Source organism: Phascolarctos cinereus, unplaced genomic scaffold (genome assembly GCF_003287225.1).
Source record: "Phascolarctos cinereus isolate Bilbo 61053 unplaced genomic scaffold, phaCin_HiC Scaffold_1;HRSCAF=81, whole genome shotgun sequence".
Taxonomy (NCBI): domain Eukaryota; kingdom Metazoa; phylum Chordata; class Mammalia; order Diprotodontia; family Phascolarctidae; genus Phascolarctos; species Phascolarctos cinereus.
Genome location: NW_027555514.1, coordinates 198753413 through 198774252, shown reverse-complemented (window position 1 = coordinate 198774252; position 20840 = coordinate 198753413).

Sequence of the window (20840 nt, the reverse complement as noted above, 5' to 3'; positions counted from 1 at the left end):
GTAAAGTTTCAGACTGAAACCGCAGGTTGCGACTTGCTCTGTAGTCTCATCACTAGCACAGGTGCCTCTGTCAAGTAGCCACCACAGGCATGGGCTCCAAACTTTGTTTCCTGATCCGTCGCTCCCCTCACACATAACCCTACCTTGGATCAAGTGCTCAATCTGTCCTTCCGTGTTGCTGTTTATTTCTAACTACAGAATTGTGTCCAATAGACTCATCAGGTTATCTGGGTCAGTATGCCTTGTGTGGTCAGTTATCTTGGAGTTCATCATTCACTGCCTCCAATCTTCAAAATTTGAACCACGACTGATTTTTTCCTAGTCCAAAAGGTATTGAAAATGTCTCCTTCAGGGATCTCATACCATTTTATAGCCTGTGCAACATCCAAATTTTTCCCAGAAATCTACTTTGGAGTGTTGGCAGTCCTCTAGTAATGGACTCTGCCCTCTAACAAAGATGCTGTACAATCCAATGAAACAACCGTGAGTTTACCTGCGACTTCGGCTACTCTGGTCCATTCAGAACTGTACAGAGTCTCCTTTTTCTCCTTAAGGAACTTGGCATTTATCACAGGGTTTAGGGTCTTTGTATATGTTACATGGGAACCCTATAGGCAGTGTCTAGCATTGTAACATTGGTCAACAACCACACCAAATCTGTCTTTACTCTTTGTTAATGAATGAGCATTTATTAAAAGATTGTAATTTGCTAGATACCGTGCTCAGAGCCAGACATAAAAATACAAGCAAAAAGAATGCAAGTTCTTCTCTCAAGGAGCTAGCACTCTCATGGAGGAAGACAACACATGAAAAAGGACCTGAAAAGTGGGGAAGAAGGAAGGAGGCACCTGCATTTGGTATGGTGGCTAAATCCAGAGAATGGAATCTGGTCTTTCTCCAAATAAAGGTTCTGGGAAGAGCTCACCAGTGTGAGGAGGGGCCCATTTTACCTTCCTATCTCATTACAAGTTTCAAGATAATGAAGCACACGCTGACATTTCCTCAAAAATTACAACATAACATCTCTTTCATTATTTAATCAATAATTGCTGTGCCCCCATCCCAGTTTATGAAATATTATTTGTTAAATAAATTGGAGAAATTTTTCCTCTCTAAGCTTTTATTCATCTCTATATTTATATTAAGCTCTGTAATCTCCTGTGCTCAAGGAAACATAAAGGTTACTGGCTTTACAACTTATCAAAAGTGTAACAAACAAATAATTATTTATAATGCATCAGATATGAGTAGAGAATCACCTTTAACCAATGTGCCTCGGTTCTGGAAATGTAGTTCCACCATTTAACTCTCTTAGAATGGCAGCCAAAGACTCTTAAGAATTCTCTTCATGTTTCTTTGAAAGATAAAAGTTAAATTCTTTGCTTTTAGGATCTAACTCCTTCTATTTTTTTTCTCCTTAACCGTTAACTCTGTCTTTGGGATAGAAGTTCTCTTTGTCCACAGTCTCTATACTTCATCCAATCTATCTCCAGCCACAAAAGTTAACAGAATGGCAGTTATGTTTTCAGTCTTATCTCCATTTTCTTATATATGACAATTAATCTGTACTCCCTGATATTTCATTTCATTATTCCAGGCATGGGGGATAGGCCATATGAAAAGTCGTATAGATAGGGGAAAGAATATCATCTACAGGGAACAGTAGAGTAGATAGTAAGATGCAAGAAGGGGGAGCAACATGCGATGTCTATGAAATTGAGCAAGGCCAGATTGTGTAGGGCTTTAAATGCCACTGAACACTTTGTATTTTGTCCTAGAAGTATCAGAAAGCTTCTGTTTGACAACTCCATGGAAGACTGGTTGGAAAGAGGATAGATGTGATACAAGGAAATCAATTAGGAGAGTAATGCAATAATTAAGGTGAGAGATGTGCTAAGGACATAAGCAAAGATTGTAGTCACATGAGTGAAGAAAAAGAGATAGGTGGTGGAGACATAATGGAAGTGGAGTTGAAAAGATTAGCAACTGATTGGATATGAGGTGGGAGCAACAGTGAAGAGTCAGATAACTCTGGGACAGTTATGTGGACTCTGTGGGATACTTGGGCAACTGGGTATATAGACTCTGCAAAGCAAACAGACTAGATCAGCTTACTGGTTGCTTAAGTTTAAGGAAAACTAGTATGGCACTGTAATAATTATTCTCCTACAAGGTATTATCATGTTCAATGTGTCCACCAAGTGGCAGCCTACTCAAGTCACAGATCCAGTTGGTTGAATAGTTTATAATTCATGCTGACCAGGGTCTGAAATTGAAGTGGGAGATGGTATTAAGTATTGCCTCACTGCTCTCTCCCTCCCTTTACATTCACAGGACAAAGGCAACCAAAATATTGAAGCCACATTATAAAACAACAACAACAGCCATAACTGTTGTGCCCCTGTCTGTTTTTCACCTTCAGTTTATTTTAAAGAAAATTAATTTGAAAAGAAAAAGAAAAAGCCCTGGAAGAAATTTCCAGAGCATCACAAGGCATTATCATAACTCTTTGAGGGTCTGTTAACAAGTGGAGTTAGTGGCTCATGACCGAACAAACCATGAGAGCCCTTCCAAAGACATTGTTTGGTGAGAAAGTAGGAAACCAGAAAGCTGCTCTGAGTTAGAGTTTCTGCTCCTGGGACGTGATAGATATTTTCATATCCATTTCTACTCAAATTAGCGTTCAAAGTAGATGATTGAACAGAGTGAGTGCAGCAAGAATCCTTTCCAGGTGACTTGATCAATGGATTAAGGAGGGTCGCTAGAGAAGAGAAAGATTTTGTTTCCCTGGGAATGATGCATACAAGAATTATCTGAACACTGGGCCCATGAAAATAACCTGAGGATAAAAACTGCACAGTAGTGATGAAGGTACTTATGTTTTCTGAGGTCTCTATTTCTTTTTTTAAATTAGAATAAGCTCGCCTTGTGACCATGTCCTGTTTATCTAACAGATGGGCGAGGTAGACCCCTTTGATTGGTCACCTGCATCTTTAAAACTGGTGGAACCAAAGTGACTTTTGTCATTCATAATGTTGCCAGATGAGGAGGTCAGCACAGAGTATGCAGTGAATACTGAAAGTAGTTCATATTTCTGTACTGCTTTAAAGTTTACAAAGCACTTTCCTCACAACAACACTATGAGGTAGGAAGTGCAAATGTGGTTATTCCCATTTTATAGATGAGGAAGATGAGGTTCACTGAGGTTCATTTTTCCACAGTCTCACAGATAGCAAGTGTTAGAGCTCAGATTTTCATTTTTCATATCTGGGTGTTTTTCATTGTACAATATAGTACCATACATATGAACCATTTTGCAGGATGGTCTGGAAGCAGAAGTCTTGTGCATGAAAATCTTCAGATGCAGGGCTGCACCATGAAAGTTAGTTAAAAAATGTTTTTCTATATGTTAAAAAACAGAATGGGTAACACTTTTACAAAAGGAATGCAGTTACCACTTTTGTCCCTTTTAAGGCTGTCTTATGCTCAGGACTATAGGTGCTATTGAAAAGCACCTCTAATTTTGTCTTGTGGGAAACTCTTGAGTAGTCCTATATGATTTCATGAATAAATTCTTGGGGATTTTCTGAAGCACATGGGGATCACATATCTAGTAAATGTCAGAGATGAGATTTGAACTCAGGACTTTTTGACTCGAAGCCCAGAACTGTGTCTGCTACTCCTGTTGCCTCTCCTAGAGTGCAGATATGGGGTTCAAAATAGGAAAAGATACTTACCTGTTAATCAGGTTTAGCTAGTCTTATAAAATTATAGTGTTTCATTTTGAGGAAGAGGAGCTAGTGCCCCTTGATTATTGTTTGTTTCTTTGTTTTTAGGATTTTAGTTGAAGTAGAAGGGTGGAAATCAGAGTGGATTTAAACCTAAAAGATCCAGGTTTGAGTTCAGGTCCTGTCACTTCCTGCATGTCTTGAGCTAAGATGACCCTGGCTGACGGATATGTAATAGAGTAATTAAGGGAACCTATACCCTGGCCCCTTCTAGTGGCTTAAATGTTCCTCGTTAAAGAGCACACAGGATTCTTCTGGTTCCCTTGGCCTACATTGCCCGGGGTTGGTGGAGGTAGGGGCAATACTGTGCCAAAGAGAATTAGTGTCTGATCCAGGAAGCCTCCCACTTAACAGATTTTTAAAATGAAGCCAGAGATCGTCTGTCTGTCTGTCTCTCACTTCCCTCAATCCCTATGGTGATTTCTCTACCCTTCCCCCACCCAGTGGCAGCTATTGCAACTATGTGCACCTGATAGTGAGTACAAGTTTTTTACACACAGTACTTTGTACCAATGAGCCTGAGACAATCCCTTCCTGCATCTTCTGCTTTGTTTCTCTTCCTGAGCACAGGTGGTCAAAAGCAATGCTGAGATGAATAAGCTTCACAGGCTTTTCCTCTCTCTGTTATACCTCTACAGTGTGGAGGATCTAGGTCAATTAAAGATTGTGCCCAGAAGAGGAGAGTAGGAATAAGGATAATAAAAATCATTAGTGACAGAAGAAAAAGAAGAAAATGCCGTGTTAAAAACTTTTGGAAAATAGATTACATATTGAATGCAAACATGTAAGTTGTGTGGTTTTTCAAGATTTAATATGTGGGCTCATTTCCCACATCTCCTCTCCCCCAACTACTTTGTACACAGCTGGATGTGACCTTTGGAAAATATTAGTGGAAACCATTGTATCAGATCAACCTTTGCAATATGATAGGCATTAGAGGAAGTGCACAAGCTTGCTTGTGGTTACCGAGCAATTCTTTCAGAGCACTTTCATCCTTGCCAAAATCAGAAATAGCACAGTAGCTTAGCTCTGGGAGCATGACAACAGATCTTATTGCCAAAAGGTCTACACTGGATATCAGTCTCTCTCCCATTCCAAGGCTGCCAATGGGCAGCATATAAAAGCAAGAAATGTCTAGGCCTCTAAGTTAATGATCTCAGACTGACCCTATAGCTGTGTGTGTCAGAAGGAAGGAGAAAAAGACAGATGATAACTGTTTGTGGTTGTTTACCCAGGCTATTTGACATATATTAATAGCTATGTTCCTCTGAATTGCTTTTTTTGTTGTTGTTTTTGTTTTGTTTTTGTTTTTGTTTTTGGCAAGGCAACCAGGATTAAGTGGCTTGCCCAGGGTCACACAGCTACTAAGTGTCAAGTGTCCAAGGCCAAATTTGAATTCAGATCCTCCTGACTCCAGGGTCAGGGCTCTATCCAGTTTACCACCTAGCTGCCACCAGAATAGCATATCTTAAATATAAGCCGGGGTGGGAACATCCGTTATGAAGTATTGGGCAAAAAAAATGGTTCTTTGACTAAACCTTCTGTGACTCTCTCTTTTGGATTTCCTGTTTCAGAAATCATGGGACCCTGACAGAAAGTGACCTCAAAACCCTTGGGGCAGCTAGGTGGTGCAGTGGATAGAGCCCTGGCCCTGGAGTCAGGAGGACCTCAGGTCAAATTTGGCCTCAGAGTAAACACTTGACACTTACTAGCTGTGTGATGTTGGGCAAGTCACTTAACCCCAATTGCCTAACCAAAAAGAAACAAACAAACAAACCCCAACCTTGATGGCTTAAAAGGAAATAGCTGGTGAGAGGAAAAAGCCAGATCACCAAGAGACCAAAGCACTATTTCGCAACCTGGACCAAATCCAGGTTAGGAAATTAAACAATTCCTCCCTTTCCTCACCACCCCACCATCATGCACCCCTTTACTATACAATTAGCAGAATCCTGCACATGAACATTAGAGTCAGCTGTATGAACAGACAGTTAATACAATCAGCTGCACAGTATAATTTTAAAGGCACACAAAAGGACCTCCTGCCACAAATTAGATTGATTTTGAAATATATTAAATGATTCTTCAATATATTTGCTTCCTTAAATTAAGTCAATAAATTGTTCAAATTAATTGACATTTTCTGACTGCAAAGCCAGAGAATCAGAGTAGTAGAGCTAGGTAAAAGTTTCAATATCATTCAGTCAAATTCTGTCATTTTTTTAAAATGAGGAAATTGAGTGACTTGTCCATGAAACATAGCCAGTTAGTAATAGAGCTGGAACTTGAACCTGTGTCTTCTGACTGGTAGGTCCCTACACCATACTCAAAGGATTCCCAGAGCAGAGCAATGACCATACTGTTGACAAGAGCAAGACAATGAATTAAAAGGCAGTTACCTGCTTAGGTAACAGGAAATTAGTTGATGGGAAAAGGATAAGAATAAGATGAGCATGAATTGCCTTGTCTACTAATCTAATACGTAGTGGAAAGAAAATTATATTCAAACTACCTTCAAACCATTGCCATATTTACTCAAGGTAAATGGCATAAATGACATTCTTGTTTCCTGACATCATTAGGTCATTGGGAACTCCTCCATTTTCAGGGAATTTGAAATGTTATCCTTTGTATTCTTTCCCTAGCAGCTAAATTAGAACCATTCACTAGATGGAAAGGTTCCCTGTATGAGCTCCTGTACTTTGTGGCAAAGACTGCTCCTACAAGTGATTATATGGTAAATGCACTAGGGAGGTGGAAGAGGAGAAAACTGGCACTCAACACTTACATGTCTGAAAGAGATTTGTAAAAGATTATACAGCTGACTAAAGTTTCCAGTGGCATGCAGGTGGGACTGGGAGGTTGCCATAATGTAGCAGCTGCAAAGATGGCATCTCTTGAACAGGAAAAGTGTCATCTCTAACATGTGTTGGAGTTGCTCCTTCCTCTTCAGACATTCCAACATGGTGATTGCTCAGGAATAAGTGGCTCTGCTTCCAGAACTATGCTTTGGGATCTTTGAGTAAAATGATTGGTTGGAGGGGTTGAGGTAGTGTTTGGATATGGGAACAGAATGTTTCTTAATTTACTCAATGTTGCCTAACAAAGGGGATGTGGAAGATCTTAGGTATCATCCCAGGCATTATGAGAATGTTTAAGCCCTAGTAGACACTTACCTATTAGGGTTATAACTGGGGAAACAGATGGCAAACTTCTTGACTGGTTTCAAGAATGAAAGCAAAAGAAATCAATAAGCAATTAAAACTACATAAGTAAATACGTCAGTAGCCAATTAATCTAAACATGGATCATTCCAGAAATTTTTGACTAGCAAGTGCTGGGAGGATGATCTTGGGGTATTCTCTCAAGTGAGGATAAAGGGAACATTTGTGAAATTCTACATAGCTTTCCCCCTTTGATTTCTATATATTAATGCTAACAGATTCTGTACAGGGCTGGGAATAACCTTCTAGTCACAATGTTCCTAAGAAGTAGAGAAGGGTGTTAGTACCTGGCTATGTTTAAATGTGTGTGCATTTATATTTGTCTGGTAAAGAATGTCCTAAAATGAGAAGCATATGGTGCAATGGCCTGAGAGTTGGTGTTAAAGCCAGAAAGGTCTGGGTTGAGCTGTGACCCTGGGAAAGACAATTACCTTGTTTATGCTCTAGATAACTGTCTAATAATGTTCCAGGAAAGCACCAACCTGCATTATTTAGCAGCAGAAAGGAATGAAGATATCACTTTGAAGGAGGAGGGGGAAAGGAGAGCCCTTCAGACTCTGCCTTTATCTTGGTCTCTTCCTCTCTTCTTGGCCAGAAGAGGGGTTTGTGAACTTCAGAGTACTAGAGGATGTGGATTTTTCATTGGCATATTCTAGCAGTATCCCTAGAACAGCAACATCTGATACAGGTGCAAAGGGAGTCAGGACAGACTAGATGGGATGAGGAAATGCAGATTCAAGATTTTGCAAGCTCAGCAGACAAGTTACAAGAAGCCGAGGAAAACATTCTGAGAATTCCAACAGAAGGACTTCCAGAGCTCATATTACCCCCTCTTGCCACATGTGCTCTCCAAACTTGAGACCACTTTTCCTTATTTACTGGTGGGAGAGTATTACAGAAACAGGAGGGATCTTTTAACATTTTTTCTAAAAATTTCGAGTTCCAAATTCTATCTCTCCTTGTACCACTCCTCTACCCATTGAGAAGGCAAGCAATATGATACCAGTCCAATAATACAAGTCATGCAAAACCTATGTCCATATTACCCATATTGCAAAACACAAAAAACAAACCAACAATAAAAAGCAAGAAACATAAAATGGAAAAACGGACACTTTAATCTGCTCTAATATCTCTCTCTAGAGGTGGATAGTATTTTTCATCATGCTTTAGATCATTGTCTTGGATCATTATCTTGATTACTGTAATTAAGTCTTCCACAGTTGACCATCATTACCATTTTGCTGTTGTTGTTATTGTGTACTATGTTCTCCTACTTCTGCTCACTTCACTCTACATCAGTTCATATCAGTCTCCCCAGTATTACATTACAAGTATATACCACGACTTCTTTCTCTCCTCCCCAATTAATGGGCATCCCCTAAATTTCCAATCCTTTGTCATCAGAGAAAGAGCCTCTATAAATAATTTTGTACAAATAGGTCCTTTTCCCTTTTCTTTGATCTTTTTCGGATACAGAGTATTAATGGTCTTTCTGGATGAAAGAGTATGCACAGTTTTATAGCTCTTTGGACATAGTTCCAAGTAATTCTCCAGAATGGTTGGGGTAGTTCACAACTCTGCCAGCAGTGCGTTAGTGTACCTACTTTTTTTTCACATCAAGAGGAGATGTTTTATACCAATAATACTGCCATGACAAATACTCATTTGCTGTACATTTTTTTATTTGAAACTTACATACAAAATAAGAAAAGAAAAAAGAAACAAACTTATATGCTAAAACTAAAATAATAAAAATAAGAGGGGGGAAGCATTGCCATGTGCACAGCAGAACATGAGAGAGGATCCAAAATATACAGCAATAAATTTCCACATCAAGAAAGCCTATATGATAACCACTATACATTGTGTTGAGAGCTGTCCATCTTTTCTTTGCTTCCTTGTAAATTTTCTTTTGCTCTCTGATGTGCACTTTTTCCTTTGTTCTTTTTCCTCCTTTCTCCTCTCCACCCCAGAAGACTAAAATTAAACATGTATTTATTTACATATAGATATAGACATGTACACATACATATACATATACATACATGTGTACATACACACAAAGATATACATATATACGTACACTCATATGCCTATGCAAATATACATTTACTTATACATACATATACATAGATATGATAATCCTAGTCATATATAGACATATATATTTATATGCATCTGTGTATACTAAACTAATTTCTCCTCTGTTTCTCTGAGGGTGGATAACCTCTTCCTTCATAAGTCCAAGTCTTTCCATATTTTTCAAGTCCACCAACTTGTCATTTCATACATCACAGAAATATTCCCACCCTATACTATCTAGTTACTTTAAGTAGTCCAAAACAACATTGATAAATTGGCCAATACATAGTATACTTTCCCTATTTTTCTCTTTTGGTTAAATCTATTTTAGCCTTAACCTTGTCCAAGATTATGTTTACTATCCCTGCTCCTTCTTCCCTAACAAATTCTATTCCTGATTTTATTTTATGTTTGTGTGTATCTCTTATTTCCTAACCCTCCTGACTCCTTTACCTGCTACCCTGCCCTCCTATTACTTAACCTACCCCCTCTTCAAAGATCCCTCCCTTATACTCCAATTTCCGTTAATTTAAACACCCTCATATACCCACTTTGAACCTATTCCCTCACCCTCCCTTCTAAAAATAACTCCCTCATCCTCTCCCTCTTCCCTATCCTCTTAGCATTTTCTTTCTTTCTGAATTTAGAAGACTTTTGTAATCTTCTAGATATAAATGTATTGTTCCCTTTTGAACCTATTCCCCATGAAAGTAGGTTTCCATAACTACCAGCCCTCCTCCCTCATCTAATTCCTCTGTGTCAATTCTTCTTCTCACACCTCATTTGTATAAAATAATTACTCTTTTTAGCCATTCTTAAGTGGTTTTACTTTTTAAAATCATCTCATACTCAAGTTTACCCCATTCTTTCTTATGAACTACCCAATTAGTAATAACAATCTTAGACATGCATTTTATATTTCCTTGTAAAAAAAGGAAAGTCTGTCCTTACTGAGTCCCTTGTAATTAGTCTTTGGTATGTACCTTATATTTCTCTTGGCTCTTGTATGTCGAATCTTCTATTAAGTTCAAGGTTTTGGTTTGGTTGTTTTTTGTTTTCTTTTGCTTTGTTTTTAACAAAATCGTGGAAGTCTGACAATTCATTAAATGCCTTTTTTTTTTCATTCAGGAATATGCTTGGCTTTGCTGGGTATGGTATTTTCGCCCAGAATCCCAGTTCTTTTGTTCTTCAATACATAGTGTTCCAAGACCTACAGTCTTTTAGTATGGCTCTATCCACTATGCCACCCTGCTCATTATGTCTTATCCTTGAGTGGGTGTTTCAGAATTTGACTATGATATTCCTGTGGGATTTCCTTGTAAGATCTTTTTCAGGTTGATTTTTTTTTTTTGTATTTCTACTTTCCCTTCTTGTTCTAATGCTGCAGGATGATTTTCTTTAATTATTTCTTGTATTGTATCAAGATTCTTTTTTGGATCATACCTTTTAGGTAGTCCAATTATTCTTATGATTTTTTGGTCTGTTCTCAACATCACTTGTTTTTCTTATGGGATGTTTCATATTCTCTTCTATGTTTTCATTCTTTATATTTTGTTTTATTATTTCTTGACCTCTTATAACTTTACTGGCTAGAGAGAGAGAGAGAGAGAGAAAGAGAGATCAACAGACAGACAGTCAGGCAGAGACAGAAGCAAAGAAAGAGACAATGATAGACTGTTTTTCTTTCTTTTTCTTCTTTTTTTGTCTTTCCAGTCGCTGTGACAATGAGTGCTTAATACATGCTTGTTGGTTTGAATTGAATTATATATTCTTTTCTCCTTGGACCCTCTGCAGCATTTGACAGTATTAATGACGTCCTGGATACTCTTCCCTCCCTGAGATTTTCTGACATTTCTCTTGGTTCTCTTTCCCATCTGGTATTCTTCTTTGTCTCCTTTGCTGGATCATCACCCATGTCACTCCCACTAACTCTAGTGCTTTCTCAATGTTAATTATTTCCTATTTATCCCACATATAGCTGGCTTTGAATATATTTGTTTACATATTGTCTCCTCCATTAGACTGCAAGTTCCTGGAGGGCAGGGACTATCTTCTGCCTCATTTTGTATCCTCAGTACTTAGCACAATGTTTGGTACATAGAAGGTGTTTAATAAATTTTTATTTAGTGGTTGATCATCCTCCATCTTGTTGGTCATGTGACTCCTCTGTAGTTACTTTACATGGACTTTCTCTTTCTAGCTCTTCCTGCCGGTGTGTGTGTGTGTGTGTGTGTGTGTGTGTGTGTGTGTGTGTATTATATATATATATATATATATATATATATATTTTGCAAAATATAGAAATGCTAGCTATTTATATAGGGATCATTTTATAGCCAGCAACTTTTCCAAGGATATTGATTCAATTAATTTTTAGTAAAGTCTCTAGTGTTCTCTAAGTAAATCAACATATCATCTGTAAAAAGTGGTTATTTTCTTCTTTGTCTGTGCTTATTTACTCAATTTCTTTTTATATTATTGCTATAGATGGCATTTCTAGCACTATACAGAATAGTAACGGACATCCTTGCTTTAACCTCCTTGCTTTTATGAACTTTATTGGAAAAACCCCATTACAGATAGTGTTGGGTTTTGGTTTTAGGTAGATATCACTTATCATTTTAAGGAAAGATCCACTTATTACCTTGCTTCCTAGTGTTTTTTTTTTTTGAACATGAATGGATTATGTAGATTATAAAAAGCCTTTTCTGCAAATACTGAAACAATCATATGGTCTATTATGCTTACAGCTTGCCCAATAATAAATGGTAGAAATCCAACCTGGCCACAGCAGATAATCTTTGAGATATGTTGCCATAGCCTCCTGGCTAATATTTGTTTTATAGGTTTCCTCCCTCTGTTTTGGCTGTCATTGTTTTAGGTATTAAGAATGTATTTTTCATAGAAGGAATTTGGTAGGACCCCTTCTGTTCCTGTTTTTTCCCCCAAACAATGTAATATTGGAATGAATTGATATAATTCATAAAACTCCACAAAATTCTAAGGGTTTTTTTTTTAATTTGGGAGCTCATTTATGGATTCTTCAATTTATGTATATTTTTTAGGATTGGGTTATTTGAGTCCTATTTCTTGGTCTGTTAATCTAGACATTTTATACTTTTGTAAATAATCATATTTCTTTTAGATTGTAATTTTAACTTGCATTTATGTTAGCAAATATTTCTTAACTATTTCTTCACTAATTGTGAATTCATCTTTTTAATTTTTGATATTGGTAATTTGATTTTCTTTCTTTTTAAAAACTTAGTCAGTTTGCATTTTATTTATTTTGTTGGTCTTTTGAGGGAAAAAAAAGCTCCTAGTCTTAGTTTTATTTTTTACTTTCAATTTTGTTAGTCCTTTCTTTAATTTTTGAGATTTCTGTTTTGGTATCTAATTGGAGATTTTTAATTTTTTCAGTTTTACAAGATTTATTAGTTCTATGCTGAAGTCATTAATCTGTTATTTTCCTTTTCCATTGATAAACTTGTATATATAGACATTTTTTCTGTAAGGACTGCTTTGGCTACATTCTCACAGTTTTAGTATGTTGTCTTTTTGTAATTGTCTTTAATAAAGGGAAGGGAAGGAGAAATACGCATTTATATAGTACCTACTATGTGCCAGGCACTATGCTATGTGCTTTATTAATGTCTCATTTTATCCACAAAACAACCCTGCAAGGTAGGTGCTGTTATCTCCATTTTATAAATGAGAAAATTAAGGCAAATGTAAGTAAGTGACTTACCCAGGGTTACCAGACTGGAACTCAGGTCTTTCTGACTCCAGTCTGGTATTCTATCCACTGTGCCACCTTGCTGCCTCAATGAAATTAATGATTTTTTCTGTGATTTGTTCTTCAATCCACTCATTCTGTAAGACAAGTCCACAATTAAATAATTTTTTCATTGCCCCTTGTTAAATATATTTTATTTCATCACAGTACATTAATGATAGGTTTGTTTTTCTGAATTTGTTTGTGAAGTTTTAATGCCCTAGTATATGGTCAACTTAAGAAAGTACTATGTACAATGGAAATATATCATACCCCCTTTTATTTCCATTCAGTGATCTCCAGGGGTGCATTATACCTAACTCTTCTAAAATTCTATTCAAGTCTTCAACTTCTCATTTGTTTAGTTTTTGCTTTTATTTATCTAAGTCTGAGAGGAATAAACTGAGTTAGTGGTCTTACACATGTGTTGGGGAATTTCTCAATCAAGAAGATATGGACTTTCCTAGGAGTGTTTCATCCATCAGGATGACCTTGGACTAGAGGGAAAATTGAGTACCAAAACTATATAGAAATGAGATTGGCACACTAAAAAAAGATACATGGTGGTGTGGGAAATCTTTATTGCATTGCGTGAACAGAACCCTGTGGGGCTGAAAGACCAAATCTGTTTTTTATAGAACAGATTATTTTTAACTCAGAACTACAGGTTACACTGACTAGAAACCTTCTAGTGGAAGTAGATCCACAGATTGCTGTGAGGATGTGTCTTAATCTGGAAAGTGCTGAACACTCAACTGTTGTTTCCTTGTTCCTTCTTTGAATCTTATATAATGCTATAATATACTTCAGACACCTGGGAAAGCAGATCACCTTTTTTCAAACTCTTTCTCCTGCTAGATGACTTGATGACTTTCACCTTTTTTTTTACTTCTTCATTCCTTTCTGCCAAAAAAGTTTTGATGTCAGAAGTGGGATCTCTGATGATCAATTTGAGAAGCCTAAAGTTGTTGAGGGCCAGCTCTGAAGAGTCAGAGGATTCAGGCCAGCCCCGGTTTTCCCTATAGATTGTCCTCTATCAAATGGCTGTGTAAACTCAGGATCTTGGCTTACTACCCCCCTGTACTGTCTCTTGAGAACAGGATAACCTTGGAGATTACAAGGAAGCGAGAAGGAATACACATCTTGCTACTTTGGGTGATGTTCCCATGAGAAATATACTTGTTGTTGCAAATATGCTTGTTGCTGCCCTAGTTAAAAGATATATAAGGCCCTTTCCCTGAGATTAATAAATTGAGGTTGTTCTTTACATTTCCCACCTGGCCGGCGTAGTTCTTTCTCTCCTCACACTCAGTCGTATTAGATTAGACGATGGCTGTGGACGCAGGTGCTCACAGCAAGTGGCACACAAACAGGGACCTGAAAGAGTGTCTTCCCCCGGCAGAGTGGCCCTGGACAAGGCGGGCTGTTTGGCCAATACCCCTAGAAAAGGAGCTCTGGTCATCAAAAAAGGACGACTAACAAGGTATGGCAATAATTTTCTATACGTAAGTTTTTTCACCAGGTTTAGCGGGGGATTAGAGCCACAGGTCGGTGTGTGTGTTTTACTTTCATGTTGAATCGAAGTGCCTTGTGACATTTGGTTCAGAGTGAAGGTGAAATTACACGGGCCAAGTGAGTGTGTAGAAAAATAACTATTTCAGATGGAACATATTTCATCAGCAGAAAAGAGAGACAGACAATATTATTTGAAAGTGTTAAAATCATTAGTAAAAGACAGCGGATTGTTGATCACTTCTGGACAGCTGTTTGGATTCTTAGATACGGTGGAACAATGCTGTCCTTGGTTTCCCAAAGAACGGATGAAAAACATGGAAAAATGGGAAATAGTAGGTAAACAATTAAGTGAATATTATTGTAAATGAGGACCTGGTGCTTTTCTGCTGTCCAGTTTCTCAATATGGAATATGCTTAAAATATGTCTCCAAAAACCAGAAGAGTTGCCTTTGGCCATAAAAGTAAGTAAGGTAGAAGCCTCTTGTGGTACAATGGAGGAGGAAGAAGTTGAGGAAATGTTAATGAAATCAGAAATTAAGTATGAAATAAGTGATGAGGTAGCTGAAGTTTCAAAGCCCCCTCCACACTCTCCATACCCTGGAGCTCCTCCAAAGTATTCAACCCAGCTAAATCTTTGTTGTGAGGAGGAAGACATTGTGACCAGAGCTGTAAGACAGGCTCAAGCAGCAGGAAAAGAGATCCCTATAGAACTGCAGATTGCTTTGCCTGTTATGTAAACCAAGACCTTCAGGAAAATTTTGCCTGGTTTCCATAACATCTGGAAAACCATGAAAAGAAAAAATAAAATAAAATAAAATAAAAATGAATATTATTTGATTTGTGCAAGGAATTTCTAGTAAACCCCTCTGAGCTTTTGAATTTTCCCTGTCATTAGCATGTTATCTGTTCTGTGTGTGTCCGTGTGGTATGAGTGAGTGTCCATGAGTGTAATCTGAAACCTTTTGCAGCAAAGTAGCTGGAATGTGGCTTTCTTTATCTCCCCCTCCTCCCTCCCTGATAACAGCAGCCTCTGAGGAGTGGGTGGATGGGAGACACAAGGAGAGAAAAATGCTTTATGCTCTATTATTTAAGTTGTATGATTGGTAAAAGCAATTCGAGAAGCATCCTTGAAGTGTTAGGTCAGAATTAGAAAGATCCAAGATATGCGGAGTTTTAAAGGGACTTTAATCAAAGTCTGTTAGAGGGATAAGTAGATAGAGAAGGAAAAGCAAGAACTTTTAAGCATGTAGGAATGAGAGAAGTATGGGTAGAAAGAAAGGCATGAGCTGTTTGCATGAACAGTGTGAACAGAGGGTTTGAGAGTAAAAGATTTGGAATATTTTGGAGAATTAATAAAAGAAATCCTCTTTCCTTTTACATTCTGGACTCTGGCCAAAGTTTTGAGTGTAGATGGAAAGATAAGAAAAAAAAGTTGTTGGAAAATTTTCTTTTCCCCTCTTCCGTATTCAGCTTTGGCTGGGTTGTGGCACCCAACTGGGCCAGGGCTGGGTTGCGGAGACAGGACAAGAAAATAAGAAAGGAGGGTGAATTTTTTCCCCTCAGATCAAAAAGAAAAGTTTTTATGTATTGGAACACAACCAAGAGATAATTTAGTTCATTCTAACTGGTAATGTGTTTATTTTAGGTTTTAAATCTAGTATTGTTTCTAATTGGTAAACTTTTGCATTGTTTTGTCAAGCAATTTTTCATAATTTGGATTTTATTAAAATGTGAACTAAAAGAAACTAAAGGATGGTGAAAGAACTGTGTACAACCATTTAAATTATTTTATCAAGCCCTGCTAATCTTGTCTTATAATATTCTATAACTGTCAATTAGAAAATCATGTATTTTCATCTTTATCTGTAATGAAAAAATAGCTAAAAGTTAAAACAATTTGACTATCACTTACGAGAATTGCCAGATTGTTAATTAAGTTATTTGAAGTTACTGTTTTAATGTTAAAACCTAGAATTTATAATTACTTATGAGTGAAAAGGAAGGGCATAAGGCAATTCCCTTTCCTTTGTAAACTTGCCAAGGTCCCTAGAAACCATCTGTGTGGGCAAGGTCATCTGCCCTGAGAAAATAATTTGTTTGTGTTATGGAGTTCCTAAACAATTCATTTAGCTTACTGAGAAGTTGCAATTTAATGTACAATAGATACAAATGATTTCTAATACTTGGCTTTTACACCAGAACAAGTTTAAATTTGAGAAAAGGGGATGTTAAGTGAAATCGCTCCATATATGTGAATCCTACTAAATCTTTATTACTTATTTCAACTCCATGAAAGTAAAATTAACTATATCTGGCTTTAAGCTGTGATTAGCGAAACACGCTGTTTGAGGTAAATGACTCTTAGGACTATAACTAATTTTGTTTTGAGTTTGAATTTGAGTATAGTTGTCTCTATTAAATCAATATCTGAAGTTTCCCTATTATGTTCCTTTAAGAAGGAATGTTTCCCACCATATACCAAAATTTTGCTCATAACACTATTCAACCTGTTAGGTAGAGATATTCTCAGAGAAAAATAATTCATTATATGGATGATATACTTTGCAGTTGTTCTACTACTTGCAAACTCTCCTCATTAATGCCTGAGCTTTAACAAGGCCTTCAGTCTCATAGATTTATAACTGCCCTGGAAAAGGTACAAAAGAAATTACCCTTTGCTTACTTTCGACATATTGTTTCACAGTCTACAATTAGACCCCCAAAATATTACAAATTAGGGAAGATTCCTTAAAAAATCTTAATCATTTTCAAAAATTTCTTGAAGATGTTAATTAGCTTTAGCCTGCCTTGTAGATCACCATTAATCAATTATTTAATCTTTTTACTGCCCTCACACACCTCACCAAGAATAGTTCCCCTTAATTTGTGGGGGTGGGAGGTTTTACATCAAAGGGGAACTGGTATTTTCTCCCACCCCCATCCCTGTCCTGTGCTTCTCCTATCCATAAAGCTGATAAAATACAATGGAAATCTGGGAAACCTGTTTGGGTGGAACAGTGGCTTTTGAGAAAAGAGAAGCTTTTTGCATTAAAACAATCAGTTGAACACCAACTTTTAGGAGGCTGCCACTTAAGTTTTTATTAAGCTTTTATTGAGCTTTTTATTAGCTATATTCTGCCAATAAAACCACCTTCATTATAGAGAGGATAACATTTTGTGACTATTTTTCTATAAATAAACTCCTGCAGTATTAGAAAAATAGTATAAAAAAATATAATTTTTTTGGAAAAGGCTGTTCCAAATGTATCACTTTTATTAACCCTCCTTCTTTTGCCATTAATCCCAGAAGTTTTTTCTCCCAAACACATTTGACAAATGAATGTAACTTATATGCCTTCTTTTGTAAAGCTTTCTTACATTCACGATATAATCGATACTTTTCTTCTTTCATTTTTGCCACTATAGAAGTAAGTGGAACAATTAAACATGTGATCAATCATATTTTACAAGCCTTTGCAGTTACGGGTGTACTTAAGCAAATTAAAATAGATAATGCTCCTGCTTACATTAACAAAACATTTTCTTCCTTTTATACTTGTTATAACATTTCTCTGATCACAGGCATTCTATATAATTAAAAACAAAGATATTAAAACTATTCTTTTTAAAAAGGGGGGGCAGGTATCTTGGCTATTATCCCTCATCGACAATTGGGTATTAATTTTTTAATAATATTAACAAAGATGGGTACACTCCAGTCTAAAACATCTTGAAAAAAATAAACATCCAGAGGCCCAGATCCGCTACTAATGAGGGGACGAGAGTATGCTTGTATTTTTTCAAGAAACGGTCACAAACCTGTCTGAATACCAGAGAAAAATGTCTGAGCGTGTACCAAAACTCACACCTCAAATGCAAAGTATGAAGATTCAGGGAAAGAACAGAAGGAGCCGATCTACAGTGATGAGTTGCCTTCCCACATGGAGTCAAGTGGAAGTTCCCTCTCATCGAGTGATGGAAGACTCCTGAACTTGTAGTTTTAGCAATAGTAGCTTTACTTTCTGCTCAAGTGTATAATGTACAGAGTGCTCAGCACTAGACTTATTTTCCTTTTCCACCCTGGTTGTGACCCATCACACATGTGGACAAATTGGGGACTATATATACTAATAACACCAGTGTATTCGGAAGACAAGAATATCCCTTTCTCCACAACAGAGCCAATGTTACAACTACCCTCAGATCTCTAGCATCCAGGACACGTATATGTTTTTCAAAATTTGGCAACAATATTGAACCCTGTCTTTTTCTTGTTACATCACTTTTTATACCAGTTTGTCTAATGGATGTGTAAATTTTACTCAATCTAATACTACTTTTGAATAGAATGTTGCTTGTGTCAATTGTACTCTCAAACAGCGTATTGATAATAATGACTATATTGTACTTTTGGTAGAACCATCATCATTAGCTATTTTCCCTACTAACATCTCACATAAATAGTTCCAGAACTCTGGTGAACATGCTCCTCAAATTATTACTTCCTCCTTAAGTCAATCAGAACAATTCATTGGTCTCCTTATTACTGGTTTAATCATTGCTGCTTCTTTTATTATATCTACTACTGTGTTATCTATTGTGCTACAATGTGAAATTCATACTGCACCTTTTGTAAATGAGTTAGCAAAAAAAAATTTAGATATATATATATATATATATATATATATATATATATATATATATATATATATATATAAGCTTAACACTTAAAACACAAGCCATTGATAGAGATATATTGTGTAAAGTCAATTTATTAGGGCAATCCATATTGTATTTAGGAGATGAATTAGAAACCTTGAAAACAGTATTTATATTGAAATAAGATTATTGGTATTCTTTTATCTGTGTGACTCCCTATGTATGTTCAAATTTCACTAATGCGACTATTGAACACGTATTGTATAAGGTTCAGGGTTCATGGAACTCTGAAAACATTACGTGGGAAATTATCCAATTATCCAACATACAACATGAGATAGCTGATTCTCATATTGATGGCACTGACCCTCGAGATATTGCAAACAAACTGTTAAATTGGATACATCAACTTCATTCTTTTAATAATGAATTGAGCTTCCTGATACATTTTCTACCTTGGCTATGTTTTGTATTAGTTTTATGTTTCCTTCCCTATTTTTTAAGATACATTCACCACATCTTAGGTGAGCTTCAGGCATCCCTTCATTATCTCAAGTTAGTACAGAAAAAAGGGGGAGATGTTGAGGGCCAGCTCTGAAGAGTCAGAGGATTCAGGCCAGTCCAGGTTTTCCCTCTAGTTTGTCCTCCATCCAATGGCTGTGTAAACTCAGAATGTTGGTCTACCACCCCCCTGTTGTGTCTCTTTACAACAGTATAACCTTGGAGATTACAAGGAGGTGAGAAAGAATACACTTGTTACTTTGGGTGATGTTCCCAGGAGAAATACACTTATTGTTGCAAATATACTTATTGTTGCTGTAATTAAAAGATATATAAACCCTTTCCTCAGATTAATAAGCGGACTTTGTTCTTTACATCTCCCACCTGGCCCTCATGATTTTTTCTCTCCTCACACTCAGTGAGATTTGATTTGACAATGGCCAGGGCCGCAGGCAGTCACAACACAAGGTAGGTCAGAACAGAGCTAGATGAATTCAATCTGTATGGTGAGAAACCTTAATAATCCAGTGGAATGTAGTATTTGTTCCCTTGTTTGAACTCTATATAATTCAGGGGGCATGAGAAGTCCTTAGGACACCCTGACTCAGAGTGTTTTGAATAGGTTTAGAATAAGCCTAGCTACTTTTATCAGCAAATTAGTAGTCCTACAAGATTGATTACCTAAAGACTCTTGAGGCAATGCTGCCATCTGTTAAATTTGGGCATTAATATTCTGTCTCAATCTTTGCCTACCTGTGTCTCCCTGCATTTTCTGCACCTACTGCAGCCATTAGAAATAAACTAGATACCTGTATCTGGTGGCAGCCACCCTGATATACTGGTGAGCATGACACTGTGATCCAGGACTCAAATGCAAAGGCCACCAGTTGAACCACATGACCTGCCCAGAGGCAATATTTTATCAGATATTTGTGTTGTGTCTTCCCATGTCCTAATGTCCTTTTAGTTGACTAAGTGACCTTGATAAAGAGCTCACTTAATATCAGCACTACACCTGTTCCCTAAGGATAACCCCAGGTTAATGACAGAAGCACCACTGTGTATAAGTCAGGTAAACTGATGACCAGGGTTGGGTGTTTATGGGTCAAACATCAGTACCCCTATAGTAGAAAACCTCTTCTTTCCCACCTATGAGGTTCTCAGGATAATATGTTGTGTCATGTCTGGTGTATTTGTAGATTCTGCTACATTGGAAGATTTCTAAGGGGAAAACACAGCTGAGCAATAAAGTCCGCTGAAAAAACATGTAGAAAAGGAGTTCAGAATGGTCAG